Source organism: Mesoplodon densirostris, chromosome 4 (assembly GCF_025265405.1).
Source record: "Mesoplodon densirostris isolate mMesDen1 chromosome 4, mMesDen1 primary haplotype, whole genome shotgun sequence".
Taxonomy (NCBI): Eukaryota; Metazoa; Chordata; class Mammalia; order Artiodactyla; family Ziphiidae; genus Mesoplodon; species Mesoplodon densirostris.
In genome coordinates, this window is record NC_082664.1 from 184,731,972 (window position 1) to 184,758,144 (window position 26,173).

The 26,173-nt window shown below is 48.3% G+C and overlaps 1 long non-coding RNA gene and 1 pseudogene across 3 annotated transcripts in view; one reads left to right on the forward strand and one right to left on the reverse strand.

Annotated features, from left to right (window-relative positions):
* On the forward strand, positions 1–24,910 carry LOC132488944 (probable ATP-dependent RNA helicase DDX28; annotated as a pseudogene).
* Positions 713–26,173, reverse strand: part of LOC132488945 (uncharacterized) — a 63,098-nt gene continuing 37,637 nt past the window's right edge. For 2 of the 3 annotated variants that reach the window (XR_009531823.1, XR_009531824.1), the window contains 3 exons: positions 16,107–16,183; positions 15,455–15,572; positions 713–1,302 (listed from right to left, as the gene is read on the reverse strand). This is a non-coding gene — a long non-coding RNA (uncharacterized LOC132488945). Of the gene's footprint in view, positions 1,303–15,454; positions 15,573–16,106; positions 16,184–18,052; positions 18,186–26,173 lie in introns of those variants that run through there. The other variant, XR_009531825.1, reaches the window with a different exon arrangement.

Genomic DNA, 26,173 nt, shown 5'->3' on the forward strand with positions numbered 1-26,173 from the left:
TGCGCCGCGCGGACGCGGCGCCGGCGGGGCGGGTCTTGCTCGGCATTGGCTGCGGGTCACCTGAGCGCGGCGGCGGTCTGCGCGCCTCTCCCGGAAGAGTGTCCTGGAAGTGGGCGTCCTGGCCAGAGCGCACCTGGCGCGGGGCGTCCTCGGGGCTCCTCGCCGTCGGCGCCACGCGAGCTGGCGGGGGTCTAGGGAGGCAGCGCCCGGCGGCTGGGAATGACCCGTCCCGTGGGTCCCAGGCACCCCAGCGGCATCCGAGCGCGGAGCGGAGGGAGTCTAGGGAGCCAGCGCCCGGCGGCTGGGAACGACCCGTCCCGTGGGTCCCTGGCACCCCAGCGGCATCCGAGCACGGAGCGGAGGGCTGCGGACCGCAGGTAAGGGGACAGGGGTTGGTGGGGGTGGGTGGAGGAAGGAATGAGGAATTACACGAGAGCTGTTTGGTACAGGGGCAGAAACAGAAAACTCAGACGTACCACTGCAGAGACCATGGGAGTTAAGTTGTAAATGCTGCTGGCTTTCAGTAGCCGGCAGCCATTCTCTTCCTGTAGCTGATGGGATACAAAGCTCTACTGGGTTGTTCTTTGCACGGGATAGTCTTGTTTTGCAGAAATTCAGCTCAGAGCCATCCTTGATGTGTAAGTGTAAGGTCGGATCTTAACAAACGGCATCGCGAAACAGAGCAAAGCTTCAAGTGAGCTTTATTAGGGGGCGCTGCCGGGCGAGGTTCACTGGTCCGAGAGAAAGGGGCCAGAGAAGTCGCCCCCGGGTGAGGGCTGGGCAAGATTTTATAGGGGAAGAAGGGAAAGGGGTGTGGTGAATCTGGGAGGGCGCAGGGAATTCCTTATCTGGTGGTCTCTTCGGGTGTCGTGGCACTATCTGGTGCCGGTTCCATCAGTCTTGGGACCGCTAGTCCCGTCCCTCGAAAGGCGGGAAGGCTGGGCCGGGTGGAAAGCCCCCAGGTCAGTTCCTGGAACTGGGTGGTCCGGAATGTCTCCAGGTCAGTTTCTGGAACTGGGTGGTCCGGAGAGTTTCGGTCTGATGCAACCTGTGAATCTGATTGCGTTCCCCTGCCTCGGGCCAGTTGGCCTTACATCCCGACATCTTTGGTGTAATGGGGCGGCGTTCTGATCTCTGGCTACTTCATGCTGAATGGGGGCGTCGAAAGGGGAGTCGGGCGACCAGAGGTCCGAGGCTTAGGGGAGAGCAGTGGGGGTTTCTGTAGGAAGCAAGGTGTAAGGACCGAGGAACATTTGGTTTGTGGCCACCCGAGAGACTTCCTCCATGCGCCGGCGAAGGAACCTAAGAAAACGGGGCAAACATGAGCAAGATACAGATGAGAATTAAGGGGCCTCAGATTGGTGTTAGCCAGGTATAGAGGGTGGATCGCCACCAATCGGGAATTGGGGAGGCGGACTGTTGGTGTTTGCGTTGGAGTTCTTCTCTTAAGCGATGGAGAGCGTTTACAGCAGCATTTCTCCTGTAGGAAGAGGCAGGTACCTCCTTTGTCGGCCGTCAGGAGATCCAGGGCTCGTCGATATTGGAGAGCGACTCGGGCTATGGAGGTGATTTGGCACTGGAGAGAGGAGATGGAGGCGGCGGAGCCTTCAATGGCTAGCTGGAGTTTATGTTCTAAGTCGCGGGATGTTGAAACACTATGTGTTAGAGCTCCCCCCCCGCCCCCCCGAGGCCTGCAGCGACCAGGGAGGAGGCGAGAGAGATGCCTGCGACCAGAGGAAGAAAGATAGCTCTTTTTTGTCGGGTAAAGGGCGGCGTGATTAGCGAGGAAAATTCGGCTTGGCTATACAGTGTGAGTTGTGGGACGAGAGTAACGGGGATATATGGGAAGGGGGAGGAAGAACTGATCTCTTTTGTGAGGGAACCATTGCACCACAAAAACATGCCTGGTGGTGCTTCAATTGATGTGTTTACCGTGAGGGATGTGTTGCAAAGAAACCCAGTATCAGGTAGGTTTGGGCGGCTGCCGTAACAGATGGTGAGATTTTTTTGAATCAAGGAATCTGGGGACTTTTAACGGGGAAAAAGGTGGGTTTGGGGATGTGTAGGAAGTAGAATTGAAGGGCTGGTCGAGTGGGACAGCAGCCAAGGGTGGACGGCCAAGCGAGGCACATAGAAAGCAGTCGGAGATGTTACCTATTCCTGTGTGGTTGAGTATCTGTAGTGTTTGGTCAGTTCGGCTGCTGCTGCTAGGGCCCGAAGGCATGGTTGCCATCCCCGAATGGTTGGGTCTAGCTGTTTGGATAGGTAAGCCACGGGGCGGTAGGAAGGCCCTACAGGCTGGGCAAGGAGTCCAGTGGCTATTCCGGCCCGTTCATCCACAAAAAGGTGAAAAGGTCGGTTTGGGTTGGGCAGAGAAAGGGGAGGAAAAGATATCAGAGCGTTACGGAGGATGAGAAAGGCCTGTTGAACGGCAGAAGGAGAGGTGAGGGGTCCTTGAGGGGTTTCCTTAGCGGCTAGATATAAGGGTTTAGCGAGGAGAGCAAAGTTAGGGATCCAGTGTCGGAAAAATCCTATAAGGCCCAAAAAGGAGAGAATTTGTTCTGCTGTTTCCGGAGGCTGGAGTTCACGGATAATCCGGGTGCGATCGGCTGTTAAATCTTTTGTGGTAGGGGTAAGATGGAGCCCCAGATAGGTTACAGAAGATACAGATAACTGAGCCTTGGCTGGGGAGACCCAATAACCACGAGAGCCAAGGTGATTGAGGAGATCTGCAGTATGTTGTCTTGAGAGGCTGAGAGATAGGCTACAAAGGAGGAGGTCATGTACATATTGAAGAAGTGTGCTGGGGGTACCGGAGCAGGAAGTGAGGTCCCGTGCCAGCGCCTGACCGAAGAGGTGAGGACTGTCGCAGAAGTCCTGGGGAAGAACTGTCCAGGTGAGCTGACTGGAAGTATGAGTATCCGGATCCGTCCAGGTAAAGGTGAAGAGGAAATAGGAGTCGGGATGTAGGGGGATAGTGAAAAAGGCATCTTTGAGATCCAGAACCGTAAAGTGGGTTGTGGATGGGGGGATATGGGAGAGCAAGGTGTATGGGTTTGGTACTACTGGGTGGAGAGGGATTATGGCTTCATTGATTAGTAGGAGGTCCTGGACTAGGCGATAATCCCCAGAGGCCTTGCGGACAGGCAGGATGGGGGTGTTTCAGGGAGAGTCAGTGGGGATAAGGAGTCCCTGGCTTAGGAGTCTGGTGATAATAGGTTGTAGGCCCCTAAGGTGAGTCTCAGAGATGGGAAATTGGGGCCTTGATGGAAATTTGGAGGGGTCCTTTAGGCGGATGAGGACGGGGGAATGGTGTGTTGCTATTATGGGCTTAGAAGCATCCCAGACATGGGGATTGATTGGGTTCCGTGTGATTGGAAGAGGCGGATAGGAGGGGGAGGGTTCTAGAGACAGGACGAGAAGAGGAAGCAGGAGTTGGGAGGAGGGGACCTTAGGGTCAAGTCTGTCCAGCTGGAGGGAGGCCCCTAAGTGGAAAAGGACATCTCGGCCTAGCAAGGGAACTGGGCAGGATGGTATCACTAAGAAGGAATGAGTAAAAGGGAGTCCTTCGATATGACATGGGAGTGGACCGGTCTGGAGTGGGAAGGATGGTTTGCCATCAATACCCATGACCGAGATCTGGGAAGGAGTAACTGGCCCAGAATAAGTAGGCAGGACCGTATAGGTAGCCCCCGTGTCCACCAGGAATGAAATGGACTTATCCGCTACCTGTAGCGTTACCCTGGGCTCGGTGAGGGTGATGGGGGTCTTCGAGTCCGGGTGCCGTCAGTCGTCAGCCAATCCCAGCAGTTCGAGTGGTAATGCCATTGGGTCGGCCTGTCCCCCACGTGGAGACGCTGAGGGAGGGCCAGTCGTAAGGCAGTCACTCTTCCAGTGGCCCGTTAGCCCGCAGCTGGGACAGGGCTTAGAAGGAGGTCGGGGATTGGGACATTGGCGAGCCCAGTGGCCTTCTTTTCTGCATTTGAAGCAGGCCCCCGGCGGGGTTGCCTTTTGCGGACTCCATGGATGCTGTGATACATGGGAGATGGCCGGCCTTAGGGCGGCTACAAGAGGTTGGGTTTGGAGGGCCACCTTCTGGTGCATCCGAGCCTGTCAGCTGGATCCTGCCAAATCCTCACGGCCATTGTAGACTTTAAAGGCTGTCTTTACCAGATCTCGAATAGGGGTTTGAGGGCCATCTTCTGCCCCTTTTTAATTTCTTTCGGATGTCCGGGGCTGATTGGGTGATAAAATGGGTGGCTAGGACCGCTGCCCCTGCCGGGGTGTCGGGATCCAGCTGGGTGTAGAAAGTTAAGGCCGCTGTAAGGCGATTGAGAAAGATAGCTGGATTTTCGTTAGGTTCTTGAATTATCTCTTTAGTTTTTCAAAATTGACTACCTTATGAGCAGCAGCCTGCATGCCAGCCAGGAGGCACTGGATCATGAGGTCGTGTTTATGACGGCCATCTTGGCCATCCTGATAAGTCCAGCCTGGATTGGTACCAGGTACAGCAGTCACTCCGACAGGCATGGAGTTGTTGGTAAGGTGAACCTGATCTGCATGGTTTCGGGCAGCAGTTTGAATTCTCTTTCCCTCTCATCAGGGGTCAGAGTAGAAGATAGGATCACAGAGATATCATACCAGGTTAGATCGTAAGCTTGAGAGAGGTAGCGAAATTATTTGATGTAGCGGGAAGAGTTGGCCGAAAAGGAGCCTAATCGCGATTCTATTTGAGAGAGAACTTGGAGGGAAAAGGGAACATGAACTCTAACTAATCCTTCCGCTCCTTCTACCTCCCTCAGAGGGCAGAGGAGATTTGGATCTTGGGAGTCGTGAGAGCGTGTATGTGCACTAATTGGCGAAGCAAGGGGCGAGGGAGGAGAAACCGTTGAGGGAGGCGGGGGAGCGGTTGGATGGGCCGGAGCGGCTGCGGGATGAGGAGGGACTGTTTCAGGGTTGGGTGGAGGCTGGAGAGGAGCTCTGGAGGGGGGAGAGGTGAGAGATTCGGGTGGGTCGCCTAGTGGAGAGGAGTCATCATCAAAGGAAATTAGGGGCTTGGATGTAGGAGATGTCTGTTTGGCAAGAAAGATCTGGGAAGTGGAACAATCGACGTAGAGGGAGGGGCGGGAGCGTAAATACCAGAAGGCCTGAACATAGGGGACCTCGGATCATTTGCCCATCCTGCGGCAGTAATTATCTAGATCACGGAGGATGTTAAAATTGAAAGTCCCTTCAGGAGGCCATTTGGATTGATTGTCTAGAGGATATTGTGGCCTGGCCACAGTGGAATAGAAAATAAGCCGTCGGCAACGGAGAACTTGGGAGAAACCGAGGGCTGTAAAATTGGCTAGGAGACACCCCAGGGGTGTCTTAGAATCTGGTTTCGATTCTGAGGTTCCCATGACCCCCAGTCTGTCCCTGAGTGAATGGAGAAGGAGAGAGGCGTGCCTGGTCTCAGTCTCCAATTCACGGCAGGTCGGAGGGCAGTCAGGTGATTGGGACGTCTCCACAGTTCCACAGACCTCACTTGCTATATGGTCGGTCTTTTGACATATGTATTTAATAGGTACTTGTACACGTATGGTAACCATTATCTTAATTTTTCCATTCACCCCACCTATCCTTTTAGATAAGCATACTTCTAAGTCTGTGAGTGTCTTTCTCTGTGGAAATATGTTCATTTGTGTTAGTTATTAGTTAACACCTATAAGTGATATCATAGGATATAGGTTTTTGCTTTCTGACTTACCTCATGTTCTGTGATTATCTCCAAGCTCATCTATGGTGCCTCAAATAGCAGTGTTTCATTGTTTTCCGTGGCTAATATTCTGTTGTATAAATAGATCACTTCTTCTTTATCTGTTCATCTGTTGATGGACATTTTGGTTGCTTCACTGTCTTGGCTATTGTGAATAAGGCTGCAGTGCACATTTTGCAGCCCGGGTCTTCTCGATTCAGGTCTCAGGTGAGAGGCCCAGTGGTGTGACTGCTGGATTGAATGGTACCTCAATTTTTAATTGCAGCTCCCTTCTGTTCTCATTATTGGCTGTTACCATTTTACATCTCACCAGAAGCTAGAGGGTACAGTGTTCTCTAAAACCCCTTCAATATTTATTGTTTGTAGTCTTTTTGCTGATGGCCAGTTGACTGGTGTGAGTTGAAACCTTTTTGTAGAGTGGATTTGCATGAGTCTAATAATTACTGAGGTTGAGCTTTTATCCATTTTCCTTTTTTTAAAAGAGAGTGAGCCAAATTAACCTCTTCATCTTATTTTCTTGAAAATTTTGCAGTTTTGATTTTTTTTGGCCATTCCCTACCTCCGCACAGTTGTTTAGGGCAGGTGTCCTTTACAGCCCTGGGTCCTTGGGAATGTTAAGTGACCATTAGCGGTGGGTTTAAAGCCGCTCTTGTGGGAAATGGCCACAAGGCGGCAGCATTTCTACATTTCCAACTCTGGGTTTTTGGGCAACAGAGCTTTCCTGGAAATCGTGTTAGTAAGATGCAAATTAGAGTGGAATGTGCCAGCGAAAAGCCCCAAGAGCATATATATCCTAAATTGTTGTTTGCTTTTTAAATTTAATTTTTATTAATTATCAGAGCAAATTTGATAAAAATGTAGATTCTCCTAGGTATACAGTTTCTGATTCATCCTATCAATGTATCTGTCTATTCCTCTTTGGATCCTTTCCCGTGTATGTTATAGAGTGTTGAGTAGACCTCTCTTCGTATTCCATAGGTATTGTGTGGTTATATATTTCATATGTATTAGTACATGTCTGTTAACCCCCATATCCTAATTCATACATTCCGTACACCTTTCCATTTGGTTAAACATAATTTGGTTTTCTGAATCTATGTGTGTTCTTCTCTTGGAAATTATTTCATGGGTATCAATTTTTAGGTAACACCTATAAGTGATGTCATAGGATGTCTGTCTTTCGGTTTCTTTCTTACTTCAAGTTGGGTGATTATCTGTAGATCCTTCTATGGTGGTGCCAACGGCACTGTTCCATGCTTTTTCATGGCTAATATTCCATTGTGTACATGGACGACTTCTTCTTGGTGCATTTTTCTGTTGATGGACATTTTGGTTTCTTCCAGGTCTTGGCTATGGTACATGTTGCTGCAGTGCAGGATTGCCAGCCTGTGTCTTGATTCTGGTCTACTCATGTGATAGGCCCATTAGTGGGCCTACCAGATCACATGGTAGCTCCATTTTTACCCTTAAACGCACCTTCATTCTGTTCTCACTACTGGCTGTTACCAGGTTTCATCCCACCAGCAGCTAAAGGGTACACAGTTCTCTAAAACCCCTTCAGCATTTATTCTTTGTAGACTTTTTTTTGCTGATGATCATCCTGAAGGCTGTGAGGTGAAAGTTTTTGTACACTGGATTTGCATGGCTTTATTAATTCCTGATGTTCAGCCTTTTTCCATTCCTGTTTTTTTAACAAAAAAAGAAAGAAAAAGAAACAACACAAATGTGCGTAAAATATGCCTCTTGAAACTGTCGTTTTGAAATGTGGACGTCTTTTGAATTTTTTGTTCGATATACGACCCCAGGATTTGTTTTCAGGGCAGGTGTCATTTACAGGCCTGCAATTATTTTGAAGATCAACTGACCATTAGCGCTGGGATTAAAGCTGCTGTTGTGTGAAACGGCCACAAGGTGGCAGCAGTTCTCCTTTACAAAATCTGATTACTAGGGCAACAGAGCCTCAATGGAAGTCGTGTTCTAGGTTGTAATTTAGAATGGAATATCCCAGGAGAAAGCTCCTTAAGTTTGTCTCACTACTTCTTGTTCGTTTTTTTAATATAATTTTTATTTTTTATCACAGCAAGTTTGATTTCAATATTTGGCTTGTTCTAGGTGTGCAAGATGTCGTTCTTGTACACATAAACATATGTGTATTCTTCCTGGGATCGTTTCCCATGTACGTTACGACAGAATGTTGAGTAGTCTTCTCTTGGTATTCTGTAGGTCTTTGGTGATTATATATTTCACCTGTGTTTGTATACGTCTGTTAACCCCAATATCCTAATGTATCCAATCCACACAAATTTCCATTGGTGAAACGTAAGTTTGTTTAATGAATCTGTGATTGCCCTACTCTGTGGAGATATCTTCACTGGTATCAATTTATAGGTAACACCTATAAGTGATATCATACGATATGTGTATTTCCCTTTCTGATTTACTACATGTTGTGTGATTACCTCTAGACTCATCTACGGTGCTGCAAATGGCATTGTGTCCTTTTTTTCCTTGGCTAATATTCCGTCTGTACATGTACCAGTTAGTCTTTTCCCACTCATCTGTTGATGGACTTTTTGGTTGCTTCCATGTCATGGCTATTGTAATGCTGTGGCAATGCACATATGCCTGCCTGTGTCTTTCCAATTCTGTCTTCTTAGGTTATAGGCCCAGGGGTGGGCCTGCTGAATCATATGGTAGCAAAATGTTTACCTTGTAAAGGCACCTCCATTCTTTTCTCATTAGTGGCTCTTACCAGGTTACGTCCCACTTAAAGTTGAGGGTATGCACTTCTCCACAACACCTTCAGCATTTATTGTTTGTAGATTTTTGCTGATGTTTATTCTGACTAGTGTGTTCTGATACCTGTTTGTGGTTGGATTTGCATGCGTCTCATAACCCCTTGAAATTGAGCTTTCTGGCATGTCCTTTTATTCTTCAAACTGTGAGTACAGCTTACCTCTTCAAATTGTTTTCGTGAAGTATGTGTGATATTTAGAAATATTTTGGCCATTACCTCCCTCAAGACATTTTGAGGGCAGGTTTCATTTACAGCCCTTCAGTACTGGTGCATATGAAGTGACCCTTAGCACAGGTTTTAAAGATGCTGTTGCAGGTCATGGCCAGAGGGCAGCAGCATTTCTGCTTTTGCCAATCTGGTAACTAGGGAAAAAGATCTTCCTGGCAGTGGTGTTCCTTGGTTATAAATTAGAGTGGAATGTGCCTGGATAAACCCCCAAAAGCTGATGTCTCCTTACTTATGTTTGTTTTCTAAATTGAATTTATATTTTTTTATTGGAGTCATATTCCATTGTGTACACGGACCACTTCTTCTTTCTGCATTCCTCTGTTGATGGACATTTTCGTAGCTTGCAAGTGTTGGCTATGGTAAATATTGTTGGAGTGCAAGATTGCCAGCCTGTGTCTTATTTTTTTTTTTTTTTTTTGCGGTACGTGGGCATCTCTCTGCCGTGGCCCCTCTCATTGCAGAGCACAGGCTCCGGACACACAGGCCCAGCAGCCATAGCTCACGGGACCAGCCACTCCGCGGCATGTGGGATTTTCCTGAAACGGGGCATGAACCCGTGTCCCCTGCATCGCCGGTGGACTGTCAACCACTGTGCCTCCAGTGAAGCCCAGCCTGTGTCTTTTTGGTTCTCATCCTCTCAGGCGATAGGCCCAGCAGTGGGTTTGCTTGATTGAATGGTATAGCTCAGTATTTACCTTTTCAAGGCACCTCCTTTGTGTTTTCCTTACTGGCTCTTACCATGTCCCACGTTGAACCAAGGGTAGGCATTTCTCGACAACCCCTTCAGCATTTATTGTTTGCAGAATTTTTGCTGATGGCCATTCTGACTGGTGTGAGCTGATAGGATTTTTGTAATTTGGATTTGCATGTCTTTCATTATTCCTAATGTTCGGCATTTGTCCACACCTTTTTTTTAAACATCTTTATTGCAGTATAATTGCTTTACAATGGTGTGTTAGTTTCTGCTTTATAACAAAGTGAATCAGCTGTACATATACATATATCCCCATATCTCCTCCCTCTTGCATCTCCCTCCCTCCCACCCTCCCTATCCCAACACTCTAGGTGGTCACAAAGCACCGAGCTGATCTTCCTGTGCTACGTGGATGCTTCCCACTAGCTATCTGTTTTACATATGGTTAAGGACACGGGTAGGGGGAAGGGTAAGCTGGGACAAAGTGAGAGAGTGACATGGACTTATATATACTACCATATGTCCACACCTTTTATAATTTCTGTTAAAGAGTGAAAAAAAACGGAGAGTACAATTAACCACCTGAAATTGTCTTCTTGAAAGGTTGCCATCAAAATTGAATTTTTTGGTCAATTTTCGACCCCAGGATTGTTTTTTAGGGCAGGTGTCATTCACAGGCCTTGTAATGAGTGTGAATATTTAGTGACCGTTAGCACTGGGTTTAAAGCTGCTGTTGTGGGAAACGGCCACAAGGCGGCAGCATTTTTCCATTCCCAAATCTGGTTACTAGGGCAGCAGAGCCTTTCTGGAAGTCCTGTGCCTAGGTTGTAAATTAAAATGGAATGTGCCAGGAGAAACCCCCATAAGTTTATCTTACATTAATTCTTGTTCGTTGTTTTAGTTTTTTAATCAGGGTAATGATTAGAATATTGTTTGTCCTAGGTGTACACAATCTGGTTCATTTGTGCATTATATATATACATATATATATTCCTGTACAGAGCCAATTCCCATGTAAATTATTGCAGAGTGTTCCATAGACCTCCCTTGCTACGGTCTTTTTAATATATGTATTTAATAGGTATTTGTACACGTATGGTAACCCTAATCTTAATTTTTCCATTCACCCCACCATTCCTTTTAGATAAGCATAGTTTGTTTTCTAAGTCTGTGAGTGTCTTTCTCTGTGGAAATATGTTCATTTGTGTCAGTTGTTAGGTAACGCCTATAAGTGATATCATAGGATATGTCTTTTGCTTTCCGACTTACCTCATGTTCTGTGATTATCTCCAGGATCAACTACGGTGCCTCAAAGAGCAGTGTTTCATTGTTTTCCATGGCGAATATTCCATTTTGTACATGGACCACTCCTTCTTTTTCCACTCATCTGGTGATGGACATTTTGGTTACTTCCATGTCTTGGTTATTGTGAAAATTCCTGTAGTGCAGCTGTTGAAGCCTGTGCCTTCTCGACTCTGGACTTCTCAGGTGAGAGGCTCAGCAGTGGGCCTGCTGGATGGAATGGTGGCTCAATTTTTACGTTTAAACACAGCTCCTTTCTGTTCTCATTATTTGCTGTTACCACTTTACATCTCACCAGAAACTAGAGGGTACAGAGTTCTCTAAAACCCCTTCAGCATTTATTGCTTGTAGACTTTTTGCTGATGGTAGTTGACATGTGTGAGTTGAAAATTTTTGGAGGTTAGACTTGCATGAGTCTAATAATTCCTGATGTTGAGCTTTTATCCATTTTCCTCTTTTTTGAAAATGAGTGAGTAAAACTTACCCCTCCATACTATCTCCTTGAAAATTTACCAGTTTTGATTTTTTTTGGCCATTCCCTACCTCCGCACAATTGTTTAGGGCAGGTGTCCTTTACAGCCCTGAGTCCTTGGGAATGTTAAGTGACCATTAGCTGTGGGTTTAAAGTTGCTCTTGTGGGAAACAGCCACAAGGCGGCAGCATTTCTACATTTCCAACTCTGGGTTTTTGGGCAACAGAGCTTTCCTGGAAATCATGTTAGTAAGCTGCAAATTAGAGTGGAATGTGCCAGCGAAAAGCCCTAAGAGTTTATATCTCCTAAATTATTGTTTGTTTTTTAAATTTAATTTTTAATAGCAGAGCAAATTTGATAAAAAATGTAGATTCTCCTAAGTGTACAGTCTCTGGTTCATCCTATCAATGTATCTGTCTATTCCTCTTTGGATCCTTTCCCGTGTATGTTATAGAGTGTTGAGTAGACCTCTCTTCGTATTCCATAGGTATTGTGTGATTATATATTTCATATGTATTAGTACATGTCTGTTAACCCCCATATCCTAATTCATACATTCCTTACACCTTTCCATTTGGTTAAACATAATTTGGTTTTCTGAATCTATGTGTGTCCTTCTCTTGGAAATTATTTCATGGGTATCAATTTTTAGGTAACACCTATAAGTGATGTCATAGGATGTCTGTCTTTCGGTTTCTTTCTTACTTCAAGTTGGGTGATTATCTGTAGATCCTTCTATGGTGGTGCCAACGGCACTGTTCCATGCTTTTTCATGGCTAATATTCCATTGTGTACATGGACGACTTCTTCTTGGTGCATTTTTCTGTTGATGGACATTTTGGTTTCTTCCAGGTCTTGGGATGGTACATGTTGCTGCAGTGCAGGATTGCCAGCCTGTGTCTTTTTGATTCTGGTCTAATCAGGTGATAACCCCATGAGTGGGCCTACAAGATCACATGGTAGCTCCATTTTTACCCTTAAACGCACCTCCAATCTGGTCTCACTACTGGCTGTTACCAGGTTTCATCCCACCAGCAGCTAAAGGGTACACAGTTCTCTAAAACCCCTTCAGCATTTATTCTTTTAGACTTTTTTTGCTGATAATCATTCTGACGGCTGTGAGGTGAACGTTTTTGTACACTGGACTTGCATGGCTTTATTAATTCCTGATGTTCAGCCTTTTTCCGTTCCCATTTTTTTAACAAAAAAAGAAAGGAAAAGAAATAGAAGCCAAATGTGCATAAATTATGCCTCTTGAAACTGTCAGTTTGAAATATGGACGTCTTTTGAATTTTTTGTTCGATATATGACCCCAGGATTTGTTTTCAGGGCAGGTGTCGTTTACAGGCCTGAAATTATTTTGAATATCAACTGACCATTAGCGCTGGGATTAAAGCTGCTGATGTGTGAAACGGCCACAAGGTGGCAGCAGTTCTCCTTTACCAAATCTGGTTACTAGGGCAACAGAGCCTCAATGGAAGTCGTGTTCTAGATTGGAATTCAGACTGGAATGTGCCAGGAGAAAGCCCCTTAACTTTATGTCTCACTACTTCTTGTTCGTTGTTTTTATTTAATTTTTATTTTTTATCACAGCAAGTTTGATTACAGCGTTTGGCTTGTTCTAGGTGTGCAAGATGTGGTTCTTTTACACATAAACATATGTCTATTCTTCCTGGGATCCTTATCCCATGTACGTTATGACAGAATGTTGAATAGTCTTTTCTTGGTATTCCGTAGGTGTTTGGTGATTATATATTTCACCTGTGTTTGTATACGTCTGTTAACCCCAATATCCTAATGTATCCAATCCTCACACCTTTCCATTGGTGAACCATAAATTTGTTTAATGAATCTCTGATAGCCCTTCTCTGTGGGAATATCTTCACTGGTATCAATTTTTAGGTAACACCTATAAGTGATATCATGCGATATGTGTCTTTCTCTTTCTGACTTACTTCAGGTTGTGTGATTACATCTAGAATCATCTACGGTGCTGCACAGGGCAATGTGTCCTTTTTTTCCTTGGGTAATATTTTGTCTGTACTTGTACCAGTTCTTCTTTGTCCACCCACCTGTTGCCGGACTTTTTGGTTACTTCCATATCTTGGCTATTGTAATACTGTGCAGTGCACATTTGCCTTCCTGTGCCTTTCCAATTCTGTCTTCTTTGGTTATAGGTCCAGGAATGGGCCTGCTGGTTTATATTGTAGCTCAATGTTTACCTTTTAAAGGCATCTCCATTCTGTTCTCATTAGTGGCTCTTTCCAGGGTACATCCCACTGAAAGTTGAGGGTAAGCATTTCTCCACAACACCTTCAGCATTTATTTATTTATTTATTTATTTATTTATTTTTGTTTCTTTGTTTTGCGGTACGCAGGCCTCTCACTGTTGTGGCCTCTCCCGTTGCGGAGCACAGGCACCCGCGGCATGTGGGATCTTCCCAAAACGGAGTACGAACCCGCGTCCCCTGCATCGCAGGTGGACTCTCAACCACTGCGCCACCAGGGAAGCCCCAGCATTTATTGATTATGGGTTTCGTGCTAAAGGTTATTCTGAGGGGTGTGAATTGATACCTCTTTGTGGTTGAATTTCCGTGTGTCTCATAATCCCTTGACATTAAGATTTAAGGCATGTCCTTCTTATTTTTCAAACTGTGATTACAGCTTAGCTCTTCAAAGTGTTTTCTCAAAGTATGAGTCACATTTTGAAATTTTTTGGCCATTACCTCCCTCAAGACATTTTGAGGGCAGGTTTCATTTACAGCCCTGCAGTACTTGTTCACATGAAGTGACCATTAGCACAGGCTTTAAAGCTGCTTTTGCAGGTAACGGCCAGAGGGTGGCAGCCTTTCTACGTTCCCCACGCTGGTACTAGGGAAACAGACCTTCCTGCCACTGGTGTTCCTCGGTTATAAATTAGAGAGGAATGTGCCCAGATAAATCCCCAAATGCTTACGTCTCCTTACTTATGTTTGTTTTTAAATTTAATTTATACTTTTTATTGGAGTAATATTCCATTGTGTACATGGACCACTGCTTCTTGGTGCACTCCTCTGTTGATGGACATTTTCGTTGCTTCCAAGTGTTGGCTATGGTAAGTATTGCTGGCATGCAGAATTGCCAGTCTGTGAGGTTTTGATTCTCATTTTCTCAGGTGACAGGTCCAGCAGTGGGTATGATTGATTGCCTGGTAGCGCAATGTTTCCCTTTTCAAAGCACCTCCATTGTGTTTTCATGAGTGGCTCTTACCACGTCCCCCTTAGAACGGAGGGTACGCACTTCTCCACAATTGCTTCAGCATTTATTGCTTGCAGCATTTTTGCTAATGACCATTCTGACTGCTGTGAGCTGATAGGTTTTTGTAATTTGGGTTTGCGTGTCTTTACAAATACCTAAAATTCATCATTTTTCCAAGCCGTTTTTGTTTCTGTTTAAAAAAAAGGAGAACAAAGTGTGCATAAAATATACCTCTTGAAATTGTCTTCTTGGAAGGTTGCCCTCTTTTGAATTTCTTATTTGGTTTTCGACCCCAGGAATTTTTTGGTGGACAAGTGCCATTACAGAACTGCACGTTTGGTGAATAGTTAGTGACCATTAGCAGTGGGTTTAAAGCTGCTGTTGTGTGAAACGGCCACTAGGAGGCAGCATTTCTCCATTCCCCAGTCTGGGTAGTAGGGCAGCAGAGCCTTTCTGGAAGTCCTGTTCCTAAGTTGTAAATTAGAATGGAATGTGCCAGGAGAAACCCCCATACGTTTATGTTTCATTACTTCTTGTTGGTTGCCTTAATTTTTGTAATCGGGGTAATGATTAGAATATTGTTAGTCCTAGCTGTACACAATCTGGCTCATTTGTACATTATATATGTCTATTCATATACAGATCCTCTTCCCATGCAAAATATTACACAGTGTTCCGTAGACCTCCCTTGCTATATGGTCGCTCTTTGTGACACATGTATATAATATGTATTGGTATATGTAACACTGATCTTAATTTATCCATTCCTCCCACCTTTCCTTTTAGATAAGTATAGTTTTTTCCTACATCTGTGAGTGTCTTTCTCTGTGGAAATATTTTCCTGTGGGTCAGTTATTAGATAACGCCTATAAGTAATATCATAGGATATAGGTCTTTTGATTTCAGTTATTAGATAACACCTATAAGTAATATCATAGGATATAGGTCTTTTGATTTCCAACTTACCTCATGTTCCATGATTATCTCTAGGCTCATCTGTGGTGCCTCAAAGAGCACTAATTCATTGTTCTCCATGGTGAATATTCCATTGTGTACATGGACCTCTTCTTCTTTATCCATTCACCTGTTGATGGACATTTTGGTTGCTTCACCATCTTGGCTATTGTGAATAAGGCCGCAGTGCAACTGATACAGCCTGTGTCTTCCCGATTCTGGACTTCTCAGGTGAGAGGCCTAGCGGTGGGACTGCTGCGTCGAATGGAAAACGTAGGGAGTAACCAGGCAAAGTCAGTTACCATGGCAGCCCTGGGAAAAACATTACCAAGTGACACGAACACTCCCAGGAGCCTACATTTGTTTCCACAATAAGTAAACCTTTCTCATTTCTAAAGTACTATACTGTGAAATATGCATCTCAGTCACAACTAGAGGTTACTCAGTGCCTGCTGTGAGCGGGAGGAAAAGAGAAGGGCCTTACACAGTACCTAAAGCAAAGACAAGAAGAAACTAGGGGCCACGGGCAGAGACAGGCTCAGACAGGCTCCTATCCCTATGACATTCTGAGGAGATCACGTTGTAAGGGCTCGAGCAAGAGAAAGCAGCCACTAACCAGCTACCCTGTCTCAAATATTTGGAGAAAGCCAATGCAAGTACATACCTATGTATTATTCTTTTCTGATCATTCTTTCAGTGTAGCCCTTCTGGCTTTGTGCAAAGCGATTCTTTGTTTTGTACCTGAAAAATGAGTGGCACATGTAAATGGATGAAACATGTCAGAGCAGACATCCAACGAGCACTTCAGGTAACGAACGAGGAGCTCCGAGTTCTGGGAAAGAATTGTAAAAGTAGTGTAGAATCACAATATCTTAGAGCATCCTTTATATCAACTCCCCTCTATCATATCACCAATCAGTGGTCATCAGCCTATACATGAACTTTGCAGTGACAGAAAACACAGCACTCTCTAGACAGATCTAGGCATTTCTAGTTGCTACAGCAGTCTATATCAAATTCAGAATCTGATTCCCTGTCACGCATCAGTCCCAGTCTGCCTTCTGCAATGGTACACCCCATGGCACACCTCATCTCTTTTCCATCTGGCCCATTTCCCAAACACATGAGGACAATTTTGTTCTGCCTAAAGCTCTCTTCTCCCACGTCACCCTCCTAAATCACTCCTTCCTGTGTTTATGACTTTGAGGAGCCCCCAAGGTTTTCTCATCCCAAGGCCATGACAAGCAATGGCATCAGTGTGCCTGCTACAGATTCTAGGAAAGGGGCAGGGCCACACAAGAGTCTGGCAAATATGACTGACTACCTGAGGTGAGAGTACACGTGACAACCTCAGCCTCTCTTCAGTCCTCAGCCTCTATCCAAGGTTTCTCCGAAGCACACTATTGACATTTTGGGCCAGATAATTCTTTTGGGGTGGTGGGGAGGGCGGTCCTATGCCTTGTACGATAGGCAGTAGCATCCTGGCCACTACCCACTAGATGCCTGCAGCACCACCACCCCCACACCCTGGGTGTGACAAAGAAAATTGTCTCCAGCCATTGTCAAACGTCCTGGAGGAAGGGTGAGGGCAAAATCACCCTCACTCAGGAGCCACTGCTCTATCCAATGACTCTGTTCACCCATGAGGACTCAAAACTCTCTCCTTCGCTGGCTTAACAGGTAACTCCAGAAAGTTTATCGGGTATCAAAATGGTATTTGAAATTTAATAGTATTTATCTCTATAACGGTATCTGATGAAAGTAAAACTCTTTCTCCAGATGTTAAGAACCTCCCAGGTGATTAATCCACGTTTACCTTATCTCCTACCCCAGGCCCTGGAAATTACAGAAATGATCGGACACCCATTTTCGGGTTCCGTTCAATAAGTACCAGTAGCGTAAGGCTTTCTGGCAACCTGAACACTGAATTCAAGTAAACTATTCTGCCTGACCGTGGCTTTGTGGGACAGGCCACAAACCTGTAGCAGGACCCTCATCGCTGCTATTTACGGAATTGAGGTATCTGACTGGAAAGCCGTTGGAGGTGAACTACCCAAGAAAGCAGTGGGTTCAGGATGAGAAGATGTAAAGGGTGACAAGGGAGGGGAGAATGAACCTCAGCTGAAAAGAAAGGGGAAAAGTACCAAGAGATGAGTTCTCTTGACTTTAGAGAAGATACGCTGAAAGCCATCAGCTTGCCCTCGGGGCCCTCAGCTCTCTGGGGAGCTCTAAGGGAGGGGTGAGCCTGGACCTACGACTCCGGACTCCTGGTCTCGGCCCCCAGGCCTGACCATTCACTCAGACTCTCAATAAATACTTGTATTCAGAGACCTTACACGGGGACCACATCTGAGAAAACATTGCCGCACCCTCATCATAAGTCACGGGGGGGGACCCGAACTGGCCAAGCCATGACAGGAGCTGTGAGGGCGACAAAAGAGCACGGCAGGGATTGGACATCGGATCGCCAGAAGCCCTCCGCCCTCCTGGTATGTAATGCCAGGGCCCCATCGCCGCGTATCGCCGGACCCCGGTCCTGCCTCCGTCGCGCACCCTTCCCCAAGGTTGGCGGGGGTCTGGAGTCACCATCCCCGGTTCGGACTTACAGACCTCGCCGCTGCTGAGCTCTACAGATCCCGCTCCTTCCACACAGTTCGCCGATTCCGCGGGCCTTACTGAGCCGCGCCGGCCACCGTCCGCGAGGCCTTGGCGTGCCTGTGACGTCACTGTCGTGCGCCTCTCCCGCAACAAGGGGTGTATGGCTCTCGCACGGCGGCTGTGGCTGTTGTCGCTCGCGGCTCGGTTGCTTCTGGTGCCTTGCTGGGACCTGACGGTCTGCGGTCCCAACGAGCCGCTGCCCATGGTGCTCTCCCGCGGGCTCTACAGCGGCAGCAGGAAGAGTGGCATAGCGGCCAGCGTAGCCCCCCCCCGCGGCCGATGCTGGCGCGTCCTGGGCTGACGCTGCTGTCAGTGCGGCGACCCGACTTGAACCAGCCGGCTCACCTCACGCTGGGCTCTTGGAACCCGCGCCACTCTCTTCGTGGGGCTGGAGGAATCGGTTCACCCACGCGGGCCATTTCTCCATCGAGTGCGCGCAACATGAGGCTCCAGCGCTGCGGAACCTTTCGCCCAAGGGCAGCTGCACTGAAGTGTGTCTGGAGCTCCCCGTTCTGAGCGCACTACAAGAGGCTGCTCCCGCAGTTGTTCGGCCCACAAACGTGCAGTCGAGTACCATTCCCCCCCACTTCTTCGCGGCCGCCTAATTCTCTGCGCCGCAGAAACCGGCAGTGGCAAAACTCTCAGCTACATGCTACCTCTCCTTCAACGGCTGTTGGGCCAGCCAAGCCTGGACCCCTGTTGTATCCCTGCTCCTCGAGGCCTGGTTCTTGTGCCTTCTCGAGAATTAGCCGAACTGGTGCATGCCGTGGCCCAGGCCTTGGGCAGCTCCTTGGACCTCCAGGTGCGGGAGTTAGGGGGAGGCCATGGCATGAGGAGGATCAGGCTGCAACTGTCCAAACAACCTCCAGCAGATATTCTGGTGGCCACTCCGGGGGCTCTGTGGAAGGCCCTGAAAACTGATCAGCCTGGAGCAGCTCTCCTTCTTGGTGTTGGATGATGCAGACACGCTGTTGGATGAAATCTTCCTGGAACTGGTGGATTACATCTTGGAGGGGAGCCATATAGCAGAAGGCCCAGCTGACTTAAAAGACCCCTTCAATCCCAAAGCTCAGTTAGTGCTGGTGGGTGCCACATTTCCCGAAGGTGGAGGCCAGCTGCTGAGTAAAGTTGCCAGCTTAGACTCTCTAACCCCCGTTACCAGTGACAAGCTCCACTGCATCATGCCTCATGTCAGACAGACATTCATGAGGCCGAAGGGAACAGAGAAGGTGACTGGGTTGGTACAGATCCTTAGGCAGCATGACAGAGCATATAGGACTGGCGCCGCAGGAACTGTTCTGGTGTTCTGTAATTGCTACAGCACTGTGAACTGGCTGGGGTATATATTCTGGATGACCACAAAATCCAACACTTAAGACTGCAGGGACAAATGCCAGCCTCAATGAGAGCAGGCATCTTCCAGTCCTTCCAGAAGGGCTCCCGAGACATTCTTCTCTGCACAGACACCGCCTCTCAGGGCCTGGACAGCACCCAGGTGGAGCTAGTCATCAATTATGATTTCCCTCTCACCCTGCAAGACTACATCCACAGAGCAGGGAGGGTGGGCCGGGTGGGGATCGAGGTGCCAGTCACTGTCATCAGCTTTGTGACCCATCCCTGGGACATGAGCCTGGCTCAGAAGATTGAACTGACAGCTGGCCAGAGGAGAAGCCTTCCAGGACTGGGGTCCTCAGTGAGAGAGCCTTTGCACCAGCAAACCTTATTGCAGCAGGCTTATATATGATGCCATAACAGGGACCTTTCCCTCTGTGCTGGATGGGTGAGCACACTTGTCAGTAGGGTGCTCTGGGCTGCCTAGTCACCTTCTGAAGACCCGGGCTGCTGTCTGGCTTCAAAAGGTAAGTTGCTGGCCAACACTTGGGGGTGAACTACTGAGCTTGGCTCTCTGTAGTCTTTCACGTGAAGAATAATGTCGATCTTGGCTCTGTATTATGTCATGGTTTCTAACAATAAGCGATATTTCTATGGGTGCCCCTTAATAACAGTTTCCACTGGGGCAGAATTCAGTAGACCCTGAGAAGATTCACACTCCAAACTACCACACTTAGGACGAAGGCTCTTTCAATTGATGTTTTAGTTTAAATTTTGTTTCCTGCCCCCAAACATCCATTAAGCCTTCAGGAGAAGGAAAAGGGGATGTGACTAGCAATAAAGAGAAATTTTCTTCACAACAATGGCCATGGCAAGCTTAGGCACTTTTGGTGAAATCTCTCTGGGAAGTACTGGCAGAGGAATAAAAGGCAAACTGACACAGAAATATTGCTTGGTGTGCATTTCCAGGCTCTGCCTTCTTTCTCATCTCTTGGTGGCAGGTGGAGGAAGAGAAGAAAAGGTTAAACTTTTTTATAAACCAGCAGAAAAAGCTTATAACATCCTCTCACTATCTCTGCATAGGTTCTAGTCTCTGCAGCATTATATAAGCTTTGCCCAAAGTAATGACCTGTTGAAAGTCAAATGTAATACTTCACCAAACAACTTAAAAATGCTTGCGCACTGGAAAGGGTTAAGTTGCAGAGAACACAAATGGACCCAGAGCAACCTTTGCCGAAAGAGAATATTGTGCTAAATGTACAGTCATAGCTCTTTTCCATATGAAGAAACAGTCAGAAGGATAAAAGAACTTGGTCAAAATCACACAAGTCAGTAGGAAAGAATCTGGTTTGTCTGTCCTCAGGGTTGTGTTCTTTAACCACCAGGCTAGCTTTTCTCAAATCTGATTCATGCATAGAATAACTATACACCTCTGCTTGCCTTGAATATTCCCTGTTTATACATATGCCTGCTGCAGTTTTTAATATTGCCCACTTTGACTCCCAAAAGCAACCGAGAATACACAATAATTTGGTCTCTCTATCCATGGACCACTGTGGTGGGACTGCCCAGGAAGCTTATTAAAAGTGCAGCTTCCTGAGCCCTACTCCAGATCTAGATAAGTTTTCTGAGGGTTGGCTCAAGAATCCAGGTACAAGGCTTTTTAAGTGGTTTTGTGCAACCCCCCAGGTGATTCTCTCGCTCTCTTAAGTTAATAAGCCGTTTATTCTGCCTCCCCCAGATGCCCAGCCAGGTCCTGTTAAGGTAGGAATCCCCACACCACATCAGAGGGATGCTCCCAGCCAAGTAATCTCTGGAGCCTTGGAGATTCTGAATGGTCTCATGCTGGCCCACCTGCCGTGACAAACCTCCGCCAGAGCAAGCATTCCCCTTCACATTTACCTTCTACCACTCCCAAAGGCAGTCTGCTCCAATGAGGCCTGACTTCGTCTGTCCCACTGATTCAAGCAGTTTAGGGATAGAAGGTGCTGTGGTTCTCAACCAGGGTGGCCCAACCTCTAAAAGGGTAGCCCAAGCAGTCTCTACCTCCTGGGCACATCCCCTCTGCAACAGCCCCAGTAGACGAAGGTCCCATCTTTGCTTTTTCAAGGTCGGCAACAGGGAGTCCCCTCCTAAAGAAGGTTCTCTCTCATTGCCACACTATCAAAAGCTGCCCCAAATGTGGTTCCTTCCTGTGGGCCGGATCAGGCTAAGGGCAGAGTTGTCTCTTTCCTTCTCTGAGTCGGACCAAGTTGTCTTACTAACCCCTCTTCACAGTGTTGACCATGATTTTCACGGGGGCTGCTGCTGAGCCTTTATCTCATCCTTTCATGGTGGAGAGAGAGAGGATTATAATGATTTTTACTTCTAGGGGAGAGGGGAGTGTAATGATTATGTTGTCATTTTGTATTATGTCCTTTTGGCATGAATTTGTTTTGAATTTCATATTAAAATGGGCCCACCATTCCCACTTTGTGAGGTCATTCAGCACCCTCATTTTGCACCTTTAACATCTCTCTCAGTATCACTTGGAAATGTTTGAAATGGCATGAGCTTGTCCTCACATTCCTATCAGCTGTAAATCCACAGCCCCGACATGAACATAACCATTGAGCAGAACCCCTCTCCACTAGCTGTGTAACACTGGGTAGGCTCCTTAACATCTTGGTTTTTCTAAGCCCTCAGGTGTAAAAATGTGAGGGTTCTATGAATTTATATTTGGGGCAGGACAAGGTCGAGAAGAGTGTGTCTTTGCTTGTATTCTTCCAAACTGGAATGTCTTCCCTCTCTTCCCCATGGGTCCAACTCTCACTTGTCCTTCAGGCCCACTGCCAAGGAGCCTTCCCTGATTCCCCAGTCCACACAATTCTCTGCCTCTTAGGGTCAGTGCCATACAACCTAGCTGTCTCTTAACGTTAATCTTGCCTCTCAAGCCAATTTCAGAATGTGGGTCTCTCTTGCCCTCCTGGGGCCCCTGGGGCTGTACCAGCCCACCTGCACGCCCCACGTGGGGTGTCTGCTAGACTAGGGCATGGGTGGGGAAGCCCAGGTGTGAGGGACCAGGCAGAGTACCTCTGCCTCCACCCTGCTCTCCTCCACAAAACTGCCCCTCCTCCTGAAGCCTGACCGCAAGTCACAGGTTCCTTATGACCTCACTGGGTAGTGATGACCTCACAGGCCTTCTCACAGTTTCCATGGCAGCATAACTATGGAAACGTGCTGCCCTCAGAGAAACTTCCCTACCAGTTCTCCACCAGATACCAATCTCTTTGGTTGTCTGAGAGAGAATGTCTGACCGGATCGTCTATATTTACTCAAACCTGTGCTCTGTTCCCTGGCTGGGCAGTGCAGCAGGTACACCGAGACCGGGCATCTGTAGAAGAGGCATGGTGTACACACAACCTCACCGGGCTGCCACATGTTCCTATGGGGCTTGCCCACTACGTAAACCTCAGCGCTTTCCCAGCTGTAAGTAATACCAGTGACCTGGGACACCTTCAGGGTCCCACAGTGCTCACTGCTGAGGACAAGTGAAAGGTCATCCCTGAACTAGTGTTCAGGAAGCTTCTGATCTTTATAAATGTTGCCTTCTGCTTTGGGCTACAGGATGCTTCCATTCAGACCCTTTCCTGATTGGCCTCTTAGCAAAAGGCAAGTGCATTTTTCTTGGCAGGTAGTAAACGGAGCAGTTTGAGGAAGAGGGCCACTCTTGAACCACACCTTCAAACCCAGGCACCTCTGTGCTGTCATGTACACATCTATATCGGTCCCCTCAGACACATCCCATACTGAGCTGCTGAGTACTAGGGGAGAGGGTGGTGCCTTATTCATGGGAAGACCGGAAGAACCAAGGGGGATGATGAAGTGCTAGTGAGACTGGAGGGCTGAGCAGATGGTGTCCCAGGAGGCTGGGTGGATATGAGCCTACACTTGGTACCCAGAACCCGGTTCTGAGTCTCCTGATCACTCTGCCTCAGTATTTGGCCTTGTTCTAATCTAGATAAAAGTACCAGAGGGCTAGAGTTCAGTGTGGTTGTAACAGGCATTATAAATGGGGCCCAAGAGGGGTTGCCAAAGTGGGAGGGGTCCTTAACCAATTTATATTAGATTATCTTTTTCCAAAACTTGAAAGACGTTTCCATTGAAGCCTCAGAAGTGACACACTGCAAGAAATGTTTTCTCTGTTGTGGAAGGGAGAGATGGAGAGGATCATGATTGCAATTTCTTTCGGGTTCTACTGTTTTCCCTGGCAACGGTGAAGAGACTACCTCACCTGATGCAGCCGTAGGCTCTAGGAATTGCTTTTGCAGCCAGTGTCCCTTCTCTAGGGACTCATAGAGGTGATGGGCCAAGTCTGTGTTTTGGATGTCAAGTAGATTAAAGGTCTTCAGCCAGAAACTGGGAGAGACATGAGAGGGAAATTCTGGCAGGAGACTGTGTACAGCAGAAGTGACTGATCAGTTCTGATTTTCTTTGCAGCAGCTGTGGCTCCCATTTCTCCTCCTAAACCTGGTCACTACCATGTCCTCAACCGAGGGTGTGGAGAAACGCAGTTGGGCCGGCATGGGGAGACATACTGCCTGGTTGGTGGCTACCGGGCCTACGGGGATGCTCCTTTGGCCATGCCAGCAAAGGCAGAAGCCGAGAAGCCAGTCCCCAGATGTGCTCCCGAGAGAAAGCACGCTCCGGAAGAGTCGGACGAAGATCTCGGTTGCTCCAGACCCAAAATCCGTCGATTGTAGCATGGTGCCAGGAGGCGGACTCCACAGAATCTTGCTGGCTGAACCATTCTGAAGACAGGGCAATGGTTTAACTGCCTAAGACAGCGAATGCCTCTTCCTGCAGTGACCCCTCCCGCCCCCCCCCCCCCACTGCCCATTACCACAGATTAGAACCTGCGTCGTTCTGAGCCTTCCTCAGCCAGGAGCCTCCCTGCACACTAAATGGCCATAAGCCAGGAGCCTCAGAAAGTGAGGTTTGAAATGAGAGTCTGCCCTGAACATCCCAGGGCGGAAGCTGGCCTGGAAGAAAACCTGGCATTCCTCTGCTCAATCCTCACGGGCCCCTTTGTGAGCTGGAGAAAGTGAAGTCTGCACTCTGCGAGCCGAGGAGGATGCAGGAGCAGAGACAGGGTGCAGAGAAGCCTTAGCAGTCTACCACATGGGCTCCTGCCCTGAGCCATTGTCAGTGGCCACCACCACAAACCTGTGGGGAGCTGGGCTTTTTGAAACTGAAAGCAGCAATCTGTGGCTTCCCAAAGAGCCTCCTGCCTGGGGTCTCAGGAGGCAGGATAGAGAGGCCCAGGAAGCCCTGCTCCCGGAAGCAAGAACAGGATGGAGAGTCAAGCAGCACGCACCCTGTCCCGAGGTTCACATGCTCCTTTATTGCCAGGCCTTTCCGTCCCCAGTGGCGTCCCTTACTGCTCAATAAAATGCTTTTCTGTAACAGATTTCTAGGGTCGCCAGTGCTCAGACTTAGGTCACTACCCCTGTGCTAGGCACTCCTGCCACCTGGGAAAGATTCCAAAGGTGGAACCGCTCCAGGGGGTGCCAGGGATCAGAGCAAAAACTTGAGAGGCTGGGGATGCAGGAGTTTGGGCACAGTCCCTAAATCATCTCAGTGGTTGAGCTGCTGTGAGAAGGCACATCCCCAGTGTGCGTGCGTGTGTGTGTGTGTGTGTTGGGGGGAGGGGGTCCCTAGAGGAGGCAGCTAGCGGGAGGGCCTGAGGCTGGAAATGGGGAATGGCGTGCGGCCTCTGAGCAAGCACAGGCACTTAGCCCCTGAGGTTTCTGGGAAAGCTAGAGCCACAAGGGCCACGAGATAAGGCAAGTGTAGCAGCAGAGCCCAGGTGCCAGGTCTTTCTTCAGAACCTACACTTCTCCACGGGGCCGGGCCTTCCACGCTGAGGTAGGAGGGATCCTGGCCAGAAGGTCAGCCAGCAGCTCTGGGACGAAGGTTGCTGCGGCGGGGGCTCTTCTGCCATGGAAGCGACTTCATTTCCTTCCACACAAATAGCCTACTGACTGAGTTCCTGCTCTGTTGAGTAAAAGGGTCGTTGACTCTCCCCAGAAGGTTGTTCAGTTCACATCCCAAAAGTCCCTCTATTCAGGCCCTGGGGAGGTGTAGCAGCTCCTGAGGGCGCTCTCCTGAGGCTGGCTGACAGAAGTGGGGGAGGTTCCTGATAGTTCCCAGGTGCTGGTTCAAGTCCCCAGAGAATGGTCATGCAGGTTGAGGAGTCAAGTAGGAGGAGAGAGAAGGTTGGGGGCAGAGGGCCCCTTCCTGAATCCAGAGCTCACATGGTTACCCCCCCCCATTTCCAGAAACTATCTCTTCCCCCACACCAGCCCCCATGGCCCAGTACCGGGAAACCGGGAGCCCAGAGCACTTGTGGCCACAGAGACCCTCGCACGCAGCCCTCGGGGTGGGCGGGGCCGGCTGCGGGCAGATGGGGACGAGGTGTGCTCCCGGGAGGCCACGGGCTGCAGGTGGCCCTCTGAGAGAAGCACCCCAGCTTGGACAGGAAGGTTAGAGGCGGGGGAGAGCAACCTAGGGCGCCCCCTCGGAGCAGTGGGTGTGGGAAGAGGGGCGGGGGCGGAGGGAACCCGCGATGGGAGGCGAGTGGGCTCTCAGCAGAGGCCAGCTTAGCCCGCGGGAGCTGCCTCTGAGCAGGAGACGGGAGGGCAGTGCCGCCCTGTGGCTGCCGGGCTTCCCAGATTGCGGCTCTCCACACACGGGTCGCAG